Source organism: Mus caroli, unplaced genomic scaffold, assembly GCF_978045245.1.
Source record: "Mus caroli unplaced genomic scaffold, Mus_caroli_1 scaffold_1, whole genome shotgun sequence".
NCBI classification, from domain to species: Eukaryota; Metazoa; Chordata; class Mammalia; order Rodentia; family Muridae; genus Mus; species Mus caroli.
In genome coordinates, this window is record NW_028227256.1 from 27,734,146 (window position 1) to 27,754,864 (window position 20,719).

Here is a 20,719-nt window from a genome sequence, read left to right on the forward strand (position 1 = left end):
CTGAGTGCCTCCAAAAGGAAACTAGAGAGAGCACACATTAGCAGCTTGACAACATACCTAAAAGCACTAGAACAAAAGGAAGCAAATTCACCCAAGAGGAGTAGACGGCAGGAAATAATCAAACTCAGGGGCGAAATCAACCAAGTGGAAACAAGAAGAACTATTCAAAGAATCAACCAATCAAGGAGCTGGTTCTTTGAGAAAATCAACAAGATAGATAAACACTTAGCCAGACTCACTAGAGGGCACAGGGAAAGCATCCTAATTAACAAAATCAGAAATGAAAAAGGAGACATAACAACAGATCCTGAAGACATCCAAAACACCATCAGATCCTTCTACCAAAGGCTATACTCAACAAAACTGGAGAACCTGGATGAAATGGAGAAGTTCCTAGACAGATACCAGGTACCAAAGTTGAATCAAGATCAGGTTAATGATCTAAACAGCCCTATATCCCCCAAAGAAATAGAAGCAGTCATTAATAGTCTCCCAACTAAAAAAAGCCCAGGACCAGATGGGTTTAGTGCAGAGTTCTATCAGACCTTCAAAGAAGATCTAATCCCAGTTATTCACAAACTATTCCACAAAATAGAAATAGAAGGTACTCTACCCAACTCATTCTATGAAGCCACAATTACTCTGATACCTAAACCGCAAAAAGACCCAACGAAGATAGAAAACTTCAGACCAATATCCCTTATGAATATTGATGCAAAAATCCTCAATAAAGTTCTTGCTAACCGAATCCAAGAACACATCAAAAAAAATCATCCATCCTGACCAAGTAGGTTTCATCCCAGGGATGCAGGGATGGGTCAATATACGGAAATCCATCAACGTAATCCAGTATATAAACAAACTCAAAGACAAAAACCACATGGTCATCTCGTTAGATGCGGAAAAAGCATTTGACAAGATCCAACACCCATTCATGATAAAAATCTTGGAAAGATCAGGAATTCAAGGCCCATACCTAAACATGATAAAAGCAATCGACAGCAAACCAGTAGCCAACATCAAAGTAAATGGTGAGAAGCTTGAAGCAATCCCTCTAAAATCAGGGACTAGACAAGGCTGTCCACTTTCTCCCTACCTATTCAACATTGTACTTGAAGTCCTAGCCAGAGCAATTCGACAACAAAAGGAGATCAAAGGGATACAAATTGGAAAAGATGAAGTCAAAATATCACTTTTTGCAGATGATATGATAGTATATATAAGTGACCCTAAAAATTCCACCAGAGAACTCCTAAGCCTGATAAACAGCTTCGGTGAAGTAGCTGGATATAAAATTAACTCAAACAAATCAATGGCCTTTCTCTACACAAAGAATAAACAGGCTGAGAAAGAAATTAGGGAAACAACACCCTTCTCAATAGTCACAAATAATATAAAATATCTTGGCGTGACTCTAACTAAGGAAGTGAAAGATCTGTATAATAAAAACTTCAAGTCTCTGAAGAAAGAAATTATAGAAGATCTCAGAAGATGGAAAGATCTCCCATGCTCATGGATTGGCAGGATCAACATTGTAAAAATGGCTATCTTGCCAAAAGCAATCTACAGATCCAATGCAATCCCGGTCAAAATTCCAAATCAATTCTTCAACCAATTAGAAAGTGCAATCTGCAAATTCATCTGGAATAACAAAAAACCTAGGATAGCAAAAACTCTTCTCAAGGATAAAAGAACCTCTGGTGGAATCACCATGCCGGACCTAAAGCTTTACTACAGAGCAATTGTGATAAAAACTGCATGGTACTGGTATAGTGACAGACAAATAGACCAATGGAATAGAATTGAAGACCCAGAAATGAACCCACACACCTACGGTCACTTGATCTTCGACAAGGGAGCGAAAAACATCCAGTGGATAAAGACAGCATTTTCAACAAATGGTGCTGGCACAACTGGTTGTTAACATGTAGAAGAATGCGAATTGATCCATTCCTATCTCCTTGTACTAAGGTCAAGTCTAAGTGGATCAAGGAACTTCACATAAAACCAGAGACACTGAAACTTATAGAGGAGAAAGTGGGGAAAAGCCTTGAAGATATGGGCACAGGGGAAAAATTCTTGAATAGAACAGTAATGGCTTGTGCTGTAAGATTGAGAATTGACAAGTGGGACCTCATGAAACTGCCAGGCTTCTGCAAGGCTAAAGACACCATCAATAAGACAAAAAAACCACCAACAGATTGGGAAAGGATCTTCACCTATCCTAAATCAGATAAGGGACTAATATCCAATATATATAAAGAACTCAAGAAGGTGGACTCCAGAAAGTCAAATAACCCCATTAAAAAATGGGGCTCAGAACTGAACAAAGAATTCTCACCTGAGGAATACCGAATGGCAGAGAAGCACCTGAAAAAATGTTCAACATCCTTAATCATCAGGGAAATGCAAATCAAAACAACCCTGAGATTCCACCTCACGCCAGTCAGAATGGCTAAGATCAAAAATTCAGGTGACAGCAGATGCTGGCGAGGATGTGGAGAAAGAGGAACACTCCTCCATTGTTGGTGGGATTGCAAGCTTGTACAACCACTCTGGAAATCAGTCTGGCGGTTCCTCAGAAAATTGGACATAGTACTACCAGAGGATCCAGCAATACCTCTCCTGGGCATATATCCAGAAGATGTCCCAACCGGTAAGAAGGACACATGCTCCACTATGTTCATAGCAGCCCTATTTATAATAGCCAGAAGCTGGGAAGAACCCAGATGTCCCTCAACAGAGGAATGGATACAGAAATTATGGTATATTTACACAATGGAGTACTACTCAGCTATTAAAAAGAATGAATTTATGAAATTCCTAGCCAAATGGATGGACCTGGAGGGCATCATCTTGAGTGAAGTAACACAATCACAAAAGAACTCACACAATATGTATTCACTGATAAGTGGATATTAGCCCAAAACTTAGGATACCCAAGATATAAGATACAATTTACTAAACGCATGAAACTCAAGAAGAATGAAGACCAAAGTGTGGACACTGTGCCCCTTTTTAGAATTGGGAACAAAACACCCAGGGAAGGAGTTACAGAGACAAAGTTCGTAGCTGTGATGAAAGGATGGACCATTTAGAGACTGCCATATCCAGGGATCCATCCCATAAGCAGCTTCTAAATGCTGACACCATTGCATACACTAGCAAGATTTTGCTGAAAGGACCCAAATATAGCTGTCTCTTATGAGACGATGCCAGGGCCTAGCAAACACAGGAGTGGATGTTCACAGTCAGCTATTGGATGTATCACAGGGCTCCCAATGGAGAAGCTAGAGAAAGTACCCAAGGACCTAAAGGGATCTGCAACCCTATTGTCGGAACAACATGATGTACTAACCAGAACCCCGGAGCTCTTGTCTCTAGCTGCATATGTATCGAAAGATGGCCTAGTCGGCCATCAATGGAAAGAGAGGCCCATTGGACTTGCAAACTTTATATGCCCCAATATAGAGGAATGCCAGGGCCAAAAGAATGGGAATGGGTGGGTAGGGAAGTGTGGGGCGCTATGGGGGACTTTTGGGATAGCATTGGAAATGTAACTGAGGAAAATATGTAATAAAAATATTAAAATTAAAAAAAAAGAACTTGGAGAATCTTTGTCACACAGTACAGTCTGTGCAGACTGTAACATGGTACAGTCACTCTAGAGAGCTCGGTTGGCAGCATCACCATTTGATTTCTGTTGCTGTGATAAAATATCTTAACACAATGCAACTTAGAGGAGGAGGTTTTTTTTTTTTTTCACCACTGCAGGTTACAGTTCATCATTTAGGGGGATCTGAGACAAGAGGATCTTAAAATAACCGCTCACATCACATTCACACTCAGAGCAAAGGGAATAAACACATGAGTGCCTATTAGTGCTCAGCTTGCCCTCTACATTTGTACATTCCAGGATCCCCTGCTAGGTATGGTGCCACCCATAGTGGACATGGTCTTCCTATGTGAATTAATAAGACAACCCTCACCACAGACATGCCTACAGGACAACCCAATTTAGACAATCCTTTATTTAGACTTCATTCCTAGATGATCTGAGATAGTCTCAGGTTGACAACTAAAAGTAATCCTCCTTTTAAACAAGTTCCTTGTTTAAAACAAAAGTACACATCATCCCTAGAACCAAACATTTATACTAAAATCTTCGTAGTTCTAAAGTTCAAAATTATGCTCACACAAAAACACGTCTATGAATGGTTTTAAGGCACTGAACTGGAAACAACCCCAGTGTCTTTTAACGAATGAATTGTTGGACAATTTGATGGATCTAAGCCATGGGAAAGGTCCAATGGCAGAATGTCATCCACAAATACAAAGGAGCATCCCACTTGGGAATCATGAAAGCATCCACAAAGCTCTCAAGGACAATGCATAAGAGAAGACAGGAGGTCATCCATATGGATACAGGAACTAAACAGGTCCTATCATCCATCTCCAGCCTATGTGGAAAAAAAAAAAAAAAAGGCGGTATGATGAGAACAGAAACTTTTAAAGAAAATAAACTTCTGAAAGAAGATTGTACACAATAAGAGGAAGGATTTGAATGTACATTTTAAAAAATGAAAATAATATTAAAAGTATTCACAGTAAACAGAGACCCATGACAGAGAAGACTCACAATTTCTTCCCCATGGACAGCTTCTGCCAATCCACACTGACCCACTCTACTGAACCAGAGAGAGGGAGAAATATGTCAGAAACAGACCTGAGTTCTCTGGAGTAAAGAGTCAGGAGCACCTGATCTACATGTAAAGTATCTTCCAGGCAAGAGTCTGACTGAAGTTTTCCCTGATGGCAAGGCAGAAGCAGGGCATCTGGGGCTCACAAGTGCACTTCCACAAAGAACACACACAGCAGGAGCCCCATGGGAATGGCTAAGAGAAGCCATTGGCGAAAAAGGTAAATTATTTCAAGGAGAAGCGGCATCTCACAAGCTCAAAAGGGTGTGAGTCTTTTTAGTAACTTCAGAGTGGAAAGAGTATCTAAATAGCAACATTGTAACTGGAAAGAGCATCTAAATAGCAACATTGTAACTGGAAAGGACATCTAAATAGCAACATTGTAACTGCAGGGAGACTACATCCAGCAGCTAAACCAAGCAGCTGTAGACAAGGAAGACATGCCCTACTTTTTTTTTTTTTTAATCACGGAACCTCAAAATGTTCTTAGAGAAGCCCAACACAGCCAAGTGGGGCATTGAGCAGCAGAAACAAGAAAATGCAACACAGTCCATGAGACCTGCCCCACTTTCCCATCACCTTTCAAGCTTGCATCAAATACAACTCAAGTTAGACTTAAGTAGAAGATGGGGAATACGGTTCAGATTCAATGGGATTTTTAAAAAACAGAAAACATTTCACTGAGACCTGAAAATGATCAAAGAGTCGAGGGACTTTACCCAAGATATCATCAGGAATAAGAATGACAGAGCCCCCAGGCAGATCTGAAGGAAAAGAGCAAGCTGGTTCGTTTCAATAAATCACAAGTCATTGAAACTTTTCCCTAGATCCCTGGAGCAATGGAGCCCCGATCTGGTCCCATGGGTTCTGATGAGATATATCCCCCATCAAAGATTTTCTAGTTTCAGAATCTATGGTTCAGTAAATCTGGTGCTGCAATGTTACAATCCAGCTGTTTCTATGTTACCAATTAGTCCAGTCTTTTTTGGATTTCCATGCTGACCTGGTGCCAGGCAATACTGAACAAATGGGAAACGTATCTGGAGGACTGGGGTCCTCTTTATAATAGCAAGATCATAGAGTGGCCGTGGAGTTTGTTCAATATTGGTAACACTTAAGTTATTACCTATTATTTATGCCTCTCTGAAAACCTCCTTCCTGAAATAACCCTTTGCACTGAGTAGAATAGAAGAGAGGCAGAACCCAGTAGATCAGTGATCTAAGAGAAGCAGTTTGCTGAACTCTTCTTAAACCATCCTGTGTTCATGATGAAGCTCTTTAAGGATGATTCACTGCAAGGGTGAGATCATGAGTTACTCAGAAACCTGAAACTTTCTGGAGTTTCTCTCAGCGAGCAACAGAGGAAACACTTGGCAGCTACTTTCAAGATGACAGATATGCCTTACTCAGCTCCGGGGTCCTGTCGCATCCTATTTGTAGCCTCTACCTACTTCTTTGGGGAGACCCACTCACATTCAAAGGGCATCAGAACACTCCCTCCTTCACTTAAGCTGTGAAAGCTTTTCCTTAGTCAGCTTTTTGATTGATTCCTTGAAAAAATTAAGAACAGAAAATAACCTTAAAGAGGAAATATTTTTAAATCATGTTTGGATCACAGTATCTCTTTGGAAGCCCACGCACAAGGCACAATGTCTTGCTTGTCTTCCTGTTGCTGTGATAAAATACTCTGAAAAAAGGCAACTTAAGGAAGAAAGATCATTTAGCTCACTATTCCGGGTTATAATCCATCATTGTGGGTGAAGTCAAGACAGCAGGAACTTGAAGCAGCTGGTTACATTACATCTATAGTCCAAAGCAAAGAATAATGAATTCATGCTTGCATGCTATTGCCTGACTCCCTCTCTCCACATTTACACAGTTCAGAGACGGCTGCCCAGGAAATGGTTGGCACCACAGTGGTCCCAGCTTCATCTGAACATAATCAAGGCAGTCCCCTCAGATCTGCCTGTTGGTGAAGACATCATGCACTTCATTCAGATACAGCGTTCACAAGCTCCTGAACTGGAACTGACCTGCAAGCTTCCTCCCTGCAGACTAGCTCACATAGTAAAAGAAGGCATCACACAAGCTTCCAAAGGGAGGAAGCAAGCAACAGTCCAACCCAGCTCTGGTGCTTGTGAACCCCAGCAGTGAGAAGCATGGCACAATAACCCTAAGGGTCTCTGAGTGCTGCACAGACCTTGGCAGTAACAACAGCTCTCTAATTGAACGTAAAACCCACACAACATATAATCTCGCCCCTTTGCTGCTATTGGCCATGGGACATTAACTACCACTTGTCTTAGTATATACATGACATTTTGAATGTTTGAATGATTCTCTGGTCACAGTATAAGCAGAACCTTAGTGTTAAAAGCAAAACTTACAACTTACTCGTGAGGTGGAGTGTTAAAACATGTACACTTTTAGTATACATATACACATTCATATACATATGCATGTACATGTTCATATACCGATTAATGAAACAGATGCAACTGGTTTGCGAGTGAGCAGGGCTGTATGGAAGGGTTGGGAGGCAGAAAAGGGGGAAATATCTCAGTTTCACTGTTTTAATTTTAATTTATTTGTTTTTTTTTTTAAGGAACACATGACTTTAAAGTGACCGAAGCCCAGCTTCTAGAAACATCCCCCCGCCCCCACTCCCCGCCCCCTGCCCCCCACCTCGCCGTATCCACACAAGGTAGAAATGGACATCTTTGGGACCCCAGCTCTGCTCACGCTGCCAGGTCTTTGGGCTCCTCAGGAGTTAACTTCATCAGTTTGTCCACGCACAGCAGGATGAGAGTGAGGAACCAGAAACTCCAGCCACTGCAGCAATCCAGACATATTTGTCCACGGAAGCTCCGCAACACAGGGAGGCTATGGGCAGAAGTCAACATTGGCACACTGCTCCAGGGTCCTGGAGTCTGAATGGTGTGTACTCAGGGTTGAATTGCCTCTGCTGGCTTCTGTATCGAAGGACAAGTAGAAGGAGATGAGGACGAGGGAGGCCTGCGGGGCAGAGGTGAGGTACCCAGGGCTGCAGAGGAAGACACCAGTCGGAGCCATGTTGGTGCAGAGGTGCCCCGGGCTGGAAAACAAGTGTCCTGCATGTGCTGGGTTTGAGGTGAGTCCTGCCCTCCTGGTTTAACTTTTAAAAGGCAATATTTTTAGAGTAAAAAAAAAAAAAGGTGAAATGGTTTCTCTGTCATGGAAAATACATTGTCTATGTCCTATGATATTAGCACCATCTCCAACTTCTACCTATTAGAAGTCAGAAGCAGCCCCCAACAGAGAGTGTCCAAAATTATACTAGAACTTTAAATTGACCAAAAGACTAAGAGAAATCATCTTTCAAAAATGTCTAGCAGAGCGTGAGGACAGTGGTCCGCCTTGCAGGGAGAGCCATCTTGGCTCCGGGACTCCGCCGAACTTAGTCTCCACAGGTGAGAGTGAGGACCACAGAGGCAGACAGCTTCTGGGACAGGCGGGAGCCACAGAGCCGCTGAGGCAGCACCCTTTTGGGGCCGCAGACATCCGGCACCCTCCCAGCCGGAGGACAGTGGTCCGCCTTGCAGGGAGCGCCATCTTGGCTCCAGGACTCCACCGAACTTAGTCTGCACAGGTGAGAGTGAGGACCACAGAGGCAGACAGCTTCTGGGACAGGCGGGAGCCACAGAGCCACTGAGGCAGCACCCTTTTGGGGCCACAGACATCCGGCACCCTCCCAGCTGGAAGACAGTGGTTTGCCCTGCACAGGAGCCCTCTGCCTCAGGAGCAGGGAGCACATCTTGGATCCAGGACTCCACCGAACTTAGGAACTTAGTCTGCACAGGTGAGAGTGTGCACCACAGAAGCTGACAGCTTCTGTGACCTGCCAAAGCAACACAGCATCTGGGAAAGGTCCTGTTTTCGGCCTTCTTCTTCGGCCAGGAGGAGGTCCAAACGCCAGATATCTGTACACCTTCCCTTTAAGAGGAAAGCTTGTCAGCAGAGAGTGCTCTAACCACTGAAACTCAGAGGAGAGAGCCTGTCTCCCAGGTCTGCTGACAGACGGTTCTCAGAATCACCAGAAGAACAACCTCTGAACAGAGACAACTATAACAACTCCAGAGATTACCAGATGGCGAGAGGTAAACGTAAGAATCTTACTAACAGAAACCAAGACCACTCACCATCATCAGAACCCAGCACTCCCACTTCGCCCAGTCCAGGGCACCCCAACACACCTGAAAAGCTAGACCTGGATTTAAAAGCATATCTCATGATGATGGTAGAGGACATCAAGAAGGACTTTAATAACTCACTTAAAGAACTACAGGAGAATATGGCTAAAGAGTTAAAAGTCCTTAAAGAAAAACAGGACAACACATCCAATCAGATGATAGAAATGAACAAAACCATAATAGACCTAAAAAAGGAAGTAGACATAATAAAGAAAACCCAAAATGAGGCAACACTGGAGATAGAAACCCTAGGAAAGAAATCTGGAACCATAGATACCAGCATCAGCAACAGAATACAAGAGATGGAAGAGAGAATCTCAGGTGCAGAAGATTCCATAGAGAACATTGGCACAACAATCAAGGAAAATGGAAAATGCAAAAAGATCCTAACTCAAAACATCCAGGAAATATAGGACTCAATGAGAAGACCAAACCTACGGATAATAGGAGTGGATGAGAATGAAGATTTTCAACTCAAAGGACCAGCAAACATCTTCAACAAAATTATAGAAGAAAACTTCCCAAATCTAAAGAAAGAGATGCCCATGAACATACAAGAAGCCTACAGAACTCCAAATAGGCTGGACCAGAAAAGAAATACCTCCCAACACATAATAATCAGAACAACAAATGCACTAAATAAAGATAGAATACTAAAAGCAGTAAGAGAAAAAGGCCAAGTAACATATAAAGGCAAGCCTATCAGAATTACACCAGATTTTTCACCAGAGACTATGAAAGCCAGAAGATCCTGGACGGATGTTATACAGACACTAAAAGAACAGAAATTCCAGCCCAGGCAACTATACCCAGCCAAACTCTCAATTAACATAGATGGAGAAACCAAAGTATTCCACGACAAAACCAAATTCACAAATTATCTCTCCAGGAATCCAGCCCTTCAAAGGATAATAACAGAAAAAAACCAATACAAGGACGGGAACCACGCCCTAGAAACAACAGGAAGGTAATCCCTCAACAAACCTAAAAGAAGACAGCCACAAGAACAGAATGCCAACTTTAACAACAAAAATAACAGGAAACAACAATTACTTTTCCTTAATATCTCTTAATATCAATGGACTCAACTCCCCGATAAAAAGACATACACTAACAAACTGGCTACACAAACAGGACCCAACATTTTGCTGCTTACAGGAAACTCATCTCAGAGAAAAAGATAGATACTACCTCAGAATGAAAGGCTGGAAAACAATTTTCCAAGCAAATGGTATGAAGAAACAAGCTGGAGTACCCATTCTAATATCTGACAAGATTGACTTCCAACCCAAAGTCATCAAAAAAGACAGGGAGGGGCACTTCATACTCATCAAAGGTAAAATCCTCCAAGAGGAACTATCAATCCTGAATATCTATGCTCCAAATACAAAGGCAGCCACATTCATTAAAGAAACTTTAGTAAATCTCAAAGCACACATTGCACCTCATACAATAATAGTGGGAGACTTCAACACACCACTTTCACCAATGGACAGATCATGGAAACAGAAAATAAACAGGGACACAGTGAAACTAACAGAAATTATGAATCAAATGAATCTGGCAGATATCTACAGAACATTCTATCCTAAAACAAAAGGATATACCTTCTTTTCAGCACCTCATGGTACCTTCTCCAAAATTGACCACATAATTGGTCACAAAACAGGCCTCAACAGATACAAAAATATTGAAATTGTCCCATGCATCCTATCAGATCACCATGGACTAAGGCTGATCTTCAATAACAAAATAAATAATAGAAAGCCAACATTCACGTGGAAACTGAACAACACTCTTCTCAATGATACCTTGGTCAAGGAAGGAATAAAGAAAGAAATTAAGGACTTTTTAGAGTTCAATGAAAATGAAGTCACAACATACCCAAACTTATGGGATGCAATGAAAGCATTTCTAAGAGGAAATCTCATAGCTCTGAGTGCCTCCAAAAGGAAACTAGAGAGAGCACACATTAGCAGCTTGACAACATACCTAAAAGCACTAGAACAAAAGGAAGCAAATTCACCCAAGAGGAGTAGACGGCAGCAAATAATCAAACTCAGGGGTGAAATCAACCAAGTGGAAACAAGAAGAACTATTCAAAGAATCAACCAATCAAGGAGCTGGTTCTTTGAGAAAATCAACAAGATAGATAAACCCTTAGCCAGACTTACTAGAGGGCACAGGGAAAGCATCCTAATTAACAAAATCAGAAATGAAAAAGGAGACATAACAACAGATCCTGAAGACATCCAAAACACCATCAGATCCTTCTACCAAAGGCTATACTCAACAAAACTAGAGAACCTGGATGAAATGGAGAAGTTCCTAGACAGATACCAGGTACCAAAGTTGAAACAAGATCAGGTTAATGATCTAAACAGCCCTATATCCCCCAAAGAAATAGAAGCAGTCATTAATAGTCTCCCAACTAAAAAAAGCCCAGGACCAGATGGGTTTAGTGCAGAGTTCTATCAGACCTTCAAAGAAGATCTAATCCCAGTTCTTCACAAACTATTCCACAAAATAGAAACAGAAGGTACTCTACCCAACTCATTCTATGAAGCCACAATTACTCTGATACCTAAACCACAAAAAGACCCAACAAAGATAGAAGAAAACTTCAGACCAATATCCCTTATGAATATTGATGCAAAAATCCTCAATAAAGTTCTAGCTAACCGAATCCAAGAACACATCAAAACAATCATCCATCCTGACCAAGTAGGTTTCATCCCAGGGATGCAGGGATGGTTCAATATACGGAAATCCATCAATGTAATCCAGTATATAAACAAACTCAAAGACAAAAACCACATGGTCATCCCGTTAGATGCGGAAAAAGCATTTGACAAGATCCAACACCCATTCATGATAAAAGTCTTGGAAAGATCAGGAATTCAAGGCCCATACCTAAACATGATAAAAGCAATCGACAGCAAACCAGTAGCCAACATCAAAGTAAATGGTGAGAAGCTTGAAGCAATCCCTCTAAAATCAGGGACTAGACAAGGCTGTCCACTTTCTCCCTACCTATTCAACATTGTACTTGAAGTCCTAGCCAGAGCAATTCGACAACAAAAGGAGATCAAAGGGATACAAATTGGAAAAGATGAAGTCAAAATATCACTTTTTGCAGATGATATGATAGTATATATAAGTGACCCTAAAAATTCCACCAGAGAACTCCTAAGCCTGATAAACAGCTTCGGTGAAGTAGCTGGATATAAAATTAACTCAAACAAATCAATGGCCTTTCTCTACACAAAGAATAAACAGGCTGAGAAAGAAATTAGGGAAACAACACCCTTCTCAGTAGTCACAAATAATATAAAATATCTTGGCGTGACTCTAACTAAGGAAGTGAAAGATCTGTATAATAAAAACTTCAAGTCTCTGAAGAAAGAAATTATAGAAGATCTCAGAAGGTGGAAAGATCTCCCATGCTCATGGATTGGCAGGATCAACATTGTAAAAATGGCTATCTTCCCAAAAGCAATCTACAGATTCAATGCAATCCCCATCAAAATTCCAACTCAATTCTTCAACCAATTAGAAAGTGCAATCTGCAAATTCATCTGGAATAACAAAAAACCTAGGATAGCAAAAACTCTTCTCAAGGATAAAAGAACCTCTGGTGGAATCACCATGCCGGACCTAAAGCTTTACTACAGAGCAATTGTGATAAAAACGGCGTGGTACTGGTATAGTGACAGACAAATAGACCAATGGAATAGAATTGAAGACCCAGATATGAACCCACACACATAAGGTCACTTGATCTTCGACAAGGGAGCTAAAGCCATCCAGTAGAAGAAAGACAGCATTTTCAACAAATGGTGCTGGCACAACTGGTTGTTATCATGTAGAAGAATGGGAATCGATCCATTCCTATCTCCTTGTACTAAGGTCAAGTCTAAGTGGATCAAGGAACTTCACATAAAACCAGAGACACTGAAACTTATAGAGGAGAAAGTGGGGAAAAGCCTTGAAGATATGGGCACAGGGGAAAAATTCTTGAATAGAACAGTATGGCTTGTGCTGTAAGATGGAGAATTGACAAGTGGGACCTCATGAAACTGCAAAGCTTCTGCAAGGCAAAAGACACCATCAATAAGACAAAACAACCACCAACAGATTGGAAAAGGATCTTTACCTATCCTAAATCAGATAAGGGACTAATATCCAATATATATAAAGAACTCAAGAAGGTGGACTCCAGAAAGTCAAATAACCCCATTAAAAAATGGGGCTCAGAACTGAACAAAGAATTCTCACCTGAGGAATACCGAATGGCAGAGAAGCACCTGAAAAAATGTTCAACATCCTTAATCATCAGGGAAATGCAAATCAAAACAACCCTGAGATTCCACCTCACGCCAGTCAGAATGGCTAAGATAAAAAATTCAGGTGACAGCAGATGCTGGCAAGGATGTGGAGAAAGAGGAACACTCCTCCATTGTTGGTGGGATTGCAAGTTTGTACAACCACTCTGGAAATCAGTCTGGTGGTTCCTCAGAAAATTGGACATAGTACTACCGGAGGATCCAGCAATACCTCTCCTGGGCATATATCCAGAAGATGTCCCAACCGGTAAGAAGGACACATGCTCCACTATGTTCATAGCAGCCCTATTTATAATAGCCAGAAGCTGGAAAGAACCCAGATGTCCCTCAACAGAGGAATGGATACAGAAATTATGGTACATTTACACAATGGAGTACTACTCAGCTATTAAAAAGAATGAATTTATGAAATTCCTAACCAAATGGATGGACCTGGATGGCATCATCTTGAGTGAGGTAACATAATCACAAAGGAACTCACACAATATGTATTCATTGATAAGTGGATATTAGCCCAAAACTTAGAATACCCAAGATATAAGATACAATTTGCTAAACGCATGAAACTCAAGAAGAATGAAGACCAAAATGTGGACAATATGCCCCTTCTTAGAATTGGGAACAAAACACCCATGGAAGGAGTTACAGAGACAAAGTTTGGAGCTCTGATGAAAGGATGGACCATCTAGAGACTGCCGTATCCAGGGATCCATCCCATAATCAGCTTCCAAACGCTGACACCATTGCATACACTAGCAAGATTTTGCTGAAAGGACTCAAATATAGCTGTCTCTTGTGAGACTATGCGGGGGCCTAGCAAACACAGGAGTGGATGCTCACAGTCAGCTATTGCATGTATCACAGGGCTCCCAATGGAGAAGCTAGAGAAAGTACCCAAGGAGCTAAAGGGATCTGCAACCCTATAGTTGGAACAACATGATGAACTAACCAGTACCCCGGAGCTCTTGTCTCTAGCTGCATATGTATTGAAAGATGGCCTAGTCGGCCATCACTGGAAAGAGAGGCCCATTGGACTTGCAAACTTTATATGCCCCAATATAGGGGAATGCCAGGGCCAAAAGAATGGGAATGGGTGGGTAGGTAAGTGGGGGGCGGTATGGGGGACTTTTGGGATAGCATTGGAAATGTAATTGAGGAAAATATGTAATAAAAAATATTAAAAAAAATGTCTAGCATATCCTTCTTAGTTGCTACCTAAATGAGGTCTCGTTTTCATTTTCCTTAAGGTCTTTAAAATTAAATGTAACTCATAGAGAACTGATAATAATATAAATCTTTCTTTTCCTTTCATTTTCTTATTACTTTTATTTTTTCTTTTTACACTCCAGTCATCATCCCCCTCCCAGTCCGCCCTCCCACAGTTCCTCATCCCATTCTCCCTCCCTGCCCTCCCCCTCCTCAGGCCTCCCCACTCCCTGGGGCCTCAAGTCTCTCAAGGGTTAGGTGTGGAGAGCCAAGCCGCGAGCAATCGCCATTATAAGATGGCGCTGGCCTCTGCTGTGCCTAACTAGTAAACAAGCCTTGTACTCAGGTGCAAGAGTGAACTCACTCCTAGTCACTACCCATTCTCGGGACGTAGTAGTGGGGTGATGGGCGAGCAATGAATCAGGAGCTGACACGCCACATCAGGTGCTGAAACGCCATGGCTGCGGGCTATATAAGCGACGCCATTTTCTGGGGTTGGGGTCTTCCTGAGAAGTAAGCAATAAAGCTTTGCCACAGAAGATTCCGGTAGTCCTGAGTGTGTTTCTGCCAGCGGGGACAAAAGCTCAGGATAGTTAGGAGCATCTTCTCCCACTGAGGTAAGACCAGGCAGCCCTCTGCTGTATATGTGCTGTGGGCTTTGGACCAGGTAGTGTATGCTGCCTGGTTGGTGACTCAGCATCTGAGAGATCTTGGAAGTCCAGGTAAGTTAAGACTGCTGGTCTTCCTATGGAGTCGCCCTCCTCTTCAGTTTCTTCCAGCTTTTCCCTAATTCAACCACAGGGGTCCCCAACTTCAGTCCATTGGTTGGGTGTATCTGTGTCTATATCTGTCTCAGTCAGCTGCTAGTGGGGCCTCTTGGAGGACAGCCATGATAGGCTCCTGTCTATAAGCACACCTTAATATCAGTAATAGTGTTGTGCCTTGGAGCCTCCCCTTGAAATGGATCCCAAGTTGGGTCCATCATTAGACCGACTTTCCCTTAGTCTCTTCTCCATTTTTGTCATAACCAAGGCTGACCTTGAAGCCCAAAGCCTCCTGCATTAGGCAACACACCACTTGCTCGTGATGCTAGTTTTGATATCAGGAATCCAATCTAAGTTTGCTGAAATGGAATTCCTTATTTTCCCTTTAATACCACCATGATTTTCTGTTTTCTGTTTAAGTAATAACTACTTAAGTTTATTTCAGGATTCCCCATCTGACATATAATGTGTTTACCACCTTTGAATCGGCTGCAACATCATGAGGGTTCTTTTTTTAATTAGTGCATGAAATAAAATCATTCATCCATGTTTAATTTTTTTTAATTTCATCAAAGAAATGCAAGTTAAAACTAATTGGAGACTCTGTCTTGTCTTAGTCAGTGTTCTGTTGCTGTGAGAGACACCATGACCACGGTAACTCTAATAAAGGAGAGCATTTACTTGGAACTGGCTTACAGTTCAGAGGTTTACTCCATTGTATCATGTGAGCATGGTGGTACACAGATGATGAGATGAGAGTTCTATATCCAGATCCACAGGTAACAGGAAGAGAGACGGAGTCTCTGGGCCTGCTTTGGGTTTCTGAAACCTCAAACCCACCTCCACTGAGACCTTTCCTCCAACAAGGCCACACCTAATCCCTCTCAAGAAGTCGCACTTCCTAATGACCAAGCATTCCAATATATGAGCCTATGGGGGATGTTCTTATTGAAGTCACCACACATCTCCCCCCAGTCAGAATGGCAAACATCAAGAAGATAAGGAAAAAGTGAGATTCATCGATGGAGCTGCTTACAAGCTGAGCAGGAAGCTCAGCAACACAGCTTTTATGAGTAGTCACCGACTATGCAGTGAGGTTTTGGATCATGTAACTGTCATTAATTAACCCATGTTCTTATAAGTAACCCCTCATCCAGTGTTCCAATTGGCCATGGGACACTAACTTTCTATCTCTTGTCTTAGTGTACACATGACCTTTTGAATTTCTGAATGACTCTTTGGCCATAACATCAGCCGGACCTTGATGTCAAAAACAAAATGCACACCTACAATGGAGAATTAAAAAGCTAGCTGGACACTGTGTGGATGCCTCTAATCCCAAGAAGCAGGTAGATCTCTATGAGTTCCAGGACAGCCAGGAAAGAGAGGGAGCCTGGGAAAATGAAGCAAAAACCTGATTGTTGCAGTAGTCAGGAATTAAACCTAAGGCAACAAAATGAGAACCCATAAAACTAAGTATTCAGATAAACTGATTAATTTCAATGAGAATTCTACTATAAACTGAGCCCAAATTGAACATAAAAGTTGGCTGAGAGTTTACCCTAAGCAAGATGAAGAAATGCTGAAGATTGTGGAGGAAAGAGATTTTCTACTTTCTAGAGATGTGGAATGGATCTAAGAGTCCTCTTAAGCTTCTTTTACTGGGTTTTGTTGGTATTCAAAATAAATAGGAAACGGTTTTCCTCAGCCTTTTATGCTTGCAGTCTTGATGGCCTTCTGTTGTGTTAAATCTCCAACCCAAATAAAAACACAACTCAGTTAATATGAATACAAGCTATTTGCCTAAATTGGGCAGATCTACCACTACACTACCATCTTCCCCATATAAGAGACCATATAACGTGTGGTTTCTCCAGGCCAGGCGCTTCTGCTCTACTTTCCTTTTTCTCCTCTTCCTCTGTCATCCTCTCTCGTTCTCTCTCTCCCTCCACTTATTAGTGAGTACATATCATTTGAGTTCTTTTGTGATTGTGTTACCTCACTCAGGATGATGCCCTCCAGGTCCAACCATTTGCCTAGGAATTTCATAAATTCATTTTTTTAATAGCTGAGTAGTACTCCATTGTGTAAATGTACCACATTTTTTTGTATCCATTCCTCTGTTGAGGGGCATCTGGGTTCTTTCCAGCTTCTGGCTATTATAAATAAGGCTGCTATGAACATAGTGGAGCCTGTGTCCTTCTTACCGGTTGGGACATCTTCTGGATATATGCCCAGGAGAGGTATTGCGGGATCCTCCAGTAGTACTATGTCCAATTTTCTGAGGAACCACCAGACTGATTTCCAGAGTGGTTGTACAAACTTGCAATCCCACCAACAATCTTCAACTCTACCTTCCCCTGTTTCTCTGCCCAATCACCGGCTCTAGCCTTTATTTATAAATTAAGGTAAGAGGAAGGTTTACAGGAAATCACCTGAGTGCTGACTCATTCCTTGTTAGCAGCCCCTCACAGGAGATTAATTAACATCAAATACAATTAGCCCCAGGGCTATCCACTGGACGTTCCTTCTTCAGCTGAGTCTCATGAACAGAGAGCACAGCAATCTCCTTGTTCATACTGCCTGTAAGTGTATAAATTTATGTGTGCACATGTGTACATGTGCGGAACAATAATAAATAGCAAGAGATTATGAATTTGGGTGGGGAACATGGGAGGAGACAGGAGGAGGGTGGGAGTGATGTACATGCATTGTTTGTCTTATGGATTTATTGCTGTGATGAAACACCATGACCATAAGCAAGTTGGGGAGGAAAGGGTTTATTTGGGTTTATTTGGCTTACACTTTCATGGCACTGTTCATTGCGGAAGGAAGTCAGGACGGGAACTCACACAGGGTAGGAACCTGGAGACAGCTGATGGAGAAGCCATAGAGGGGAGCTACTTACTAGGCTGCTCTTTATTGCTTGCTTATCCTACTTTTTTTTTTTTTTTTTTTTTTTTTTATAGAACCGAGGACTGCCAACCCAGAAATGTCAACACCCAAAATGAGCCAGGATGCCCCACACGTGCATATAAACCACAAATTAAGAAAATACCTCTATAGGCTTGCCCAGCCTGATCTTATGGATGCATTTTCTCAATTTGGGGGCTCCATCTTCCAAAATTACTTTAGCTTATGTCAAATTAATAATAAAAACTAGCCAGCATAGTACCCACACATGAAACTCTCCCCCCACCAAAAAAACTATTTACTGTTTTTTTTTTCCTTCCAAATAAAGCAGATTCTTTTTTTTTTTTTTTTTTTTTTTTTTTTTTTTTTTTTTTTTTTGAGACAGGGTTTCTCTGTGTAGCCCTGGCTGTCCTGGAACTCACTTTGTAGACCAGGCTGGCCTCGAACTCAGAAAACCGCCTGCCTCAGCCTTCCGAGTGCTGGGATTAAAGGCGTGCGCCACCACGCCGGGCTTAAAGCAGATTCTTAAACCTTGAAAAGAAACAGCAAATGCTAATGTAGATGTAGGAAAAGGGGAACCAATACTTATTGCTGATGAGAATACAAACTAGTACAGTCAGGATAGGAATCAGTATGGAGGTTTCTCAAAAAAAAAAAAAAAAAAAAAAAAAAAAAGATAAGAATTGTCATATGGTCCTCCTGTAGCACTTTGACCATAAACCCATCCTCTCTATCCTTCCATTGCTGCATTACTCAGAGAATCAAGGAAATGGACCCAGTCTGGATGTCCATCATTATATGACCAGATAATGAAAAAGTCTAAGGTGTATACAGAGGAGTTTCATTTAGCTGTAAAGAAAAATGAAATCATGACATTTTCAAAAAAAAAAAAATGGGCAGACTTGAAAAGATGAGATTTTGGTTGTCTTTCTTATTTGACTTCTAAATATGCTGATTTTTTTTTTTTTTTTTCTGAGACAGGGTCTCTCCACATAGCCTTGGCTGTCCTGGAACTTACTACTATATACACTAGAAAACTCATAAATCTGCCAGCCTCTGACAGGATTAAGGGTAAGTGCCCCAACACTCAGCTAAATACGTTGACCCATGGGTATTACATTCTTTAAATGCTTATTCATCTGAGAACTTCTAGAGTAAAATGCAAGTCAGAATAAATTAATGATGAAATTAAAAACATGAAAAAGCAAAAATTAACCTAGAAAAAATCATTATGCAATGAAACCATCTTATACTGCATAATTCACATATGTGAATGCTTACGTAATTGTAATAAGGCAAAACGTGAAAACAAAAAATTTTGCATGAGTAAGAAGAAATTGAGGGAGAGATAATCCTTATTTCTCGTGGACCAGAGCAGATATTGCCGGGGTTTGTAACATGAAATGACCTGCACCGGAGACAAATCCAGAAGAAAGGCCCAGGACTGAGCAGTACAGAGCAGGGCTAAGGGCAGCCACCCTTTGCTTAAGCCTTCCAGAACACCTGACTTGTAAAATCGTGCATGGAACAGAGTCAATAGTAAACTTTACTTATATTTGTTGTCCGGTCTAAAGTCTCAAAATTGGACATAGGACAGATTCTGAACACTGCCCCTCAGCTGAGCTGCTTGGACAACGTTCATGTAGTGTGCTTTTGTTGTGTTTTGTTCCTGGAGATTGAACATGGTGGGCAGACCTCAGCTGCCTGTGCTTTTCTGAAATACCTTTCTATTGAGTACTGAGTTTTTCTCTCTCTCCCATTCCTCTGTGCCCCACCCCCACCCCTACGATGTACGTGCATGTGGGCTTTTACAGGTCAGAGGACAACTTCTGGAATCCATCCTCAACTCCCATATTGTTTTCGGTCACGACCACTTTGCTGTTTGTCCATTGCACACGAGGCAGCTGATCCTGGAGTTTGCAGGGATTCTCCGGTCTTCACCTCCCATTGTACCAGAGGAGCACTATAATAGCACATACTACCATGTTACTGTGCCTAGCTTTCCATGAGTTCTAGGAAGTCAAGCTTAGTTCTTATGCTTGTGAGGCAATCTCTTTATGTATTGAACCATCTCTCCAGCCCCAATGTTATTCTTGCTAAAACATGAAAGCCCACTTTGTCCCCAAAGAAGGTACAGAAACAATTATGACAATTTCCTCTTTCCACTGCTGGTGCCCCCACTGCAGACTGGAAGGATACTGATATGGTTACTGTATAGTATTTCCAGAATTCAATAGTTGCAATGCAAGAAAATCTGTGGCACCCTGGGGCTGACATGAAGCACTTATGGCTCACAGGTCACAGAGAGGTCTTGCTAAGCAGCTGCTTGCAAAGTTTAAAGTAGCAACCAGGGAGCCCCATGAGCCCAAACTAGGCCCTCCACATTATAGTTGTGTAGCATGATTTTCATGTGGGACTCCTAACAGTGGCACATGGACTGTCTCTGACTCTCTTGCTTGCCTTTAAGACTTTTTTCACTACTGGATAGCCTTGACTAGCCTTAAAAGAAGAGGAGGGGTTTAGTTTTACGGCAACTTGATACGAAGTGGACGGTTGACATC

At 41.7% G+C, this 20,719-nt stretch overlaps 1 pseudogene; it reads right to left on the bottom strand.

Moving 5' to 3' along the window:
* Positions 1-7,438: 7,438 nt before the first annotated feature.
* LOC110291486 (transmembrane protein 213 pseudogene) lies at positions 7,439-7,799 on the bottom strand (annotated as a pseudogene).
* Positions 7,800-20,719: the final 12,920 nt, after the last annotated feature.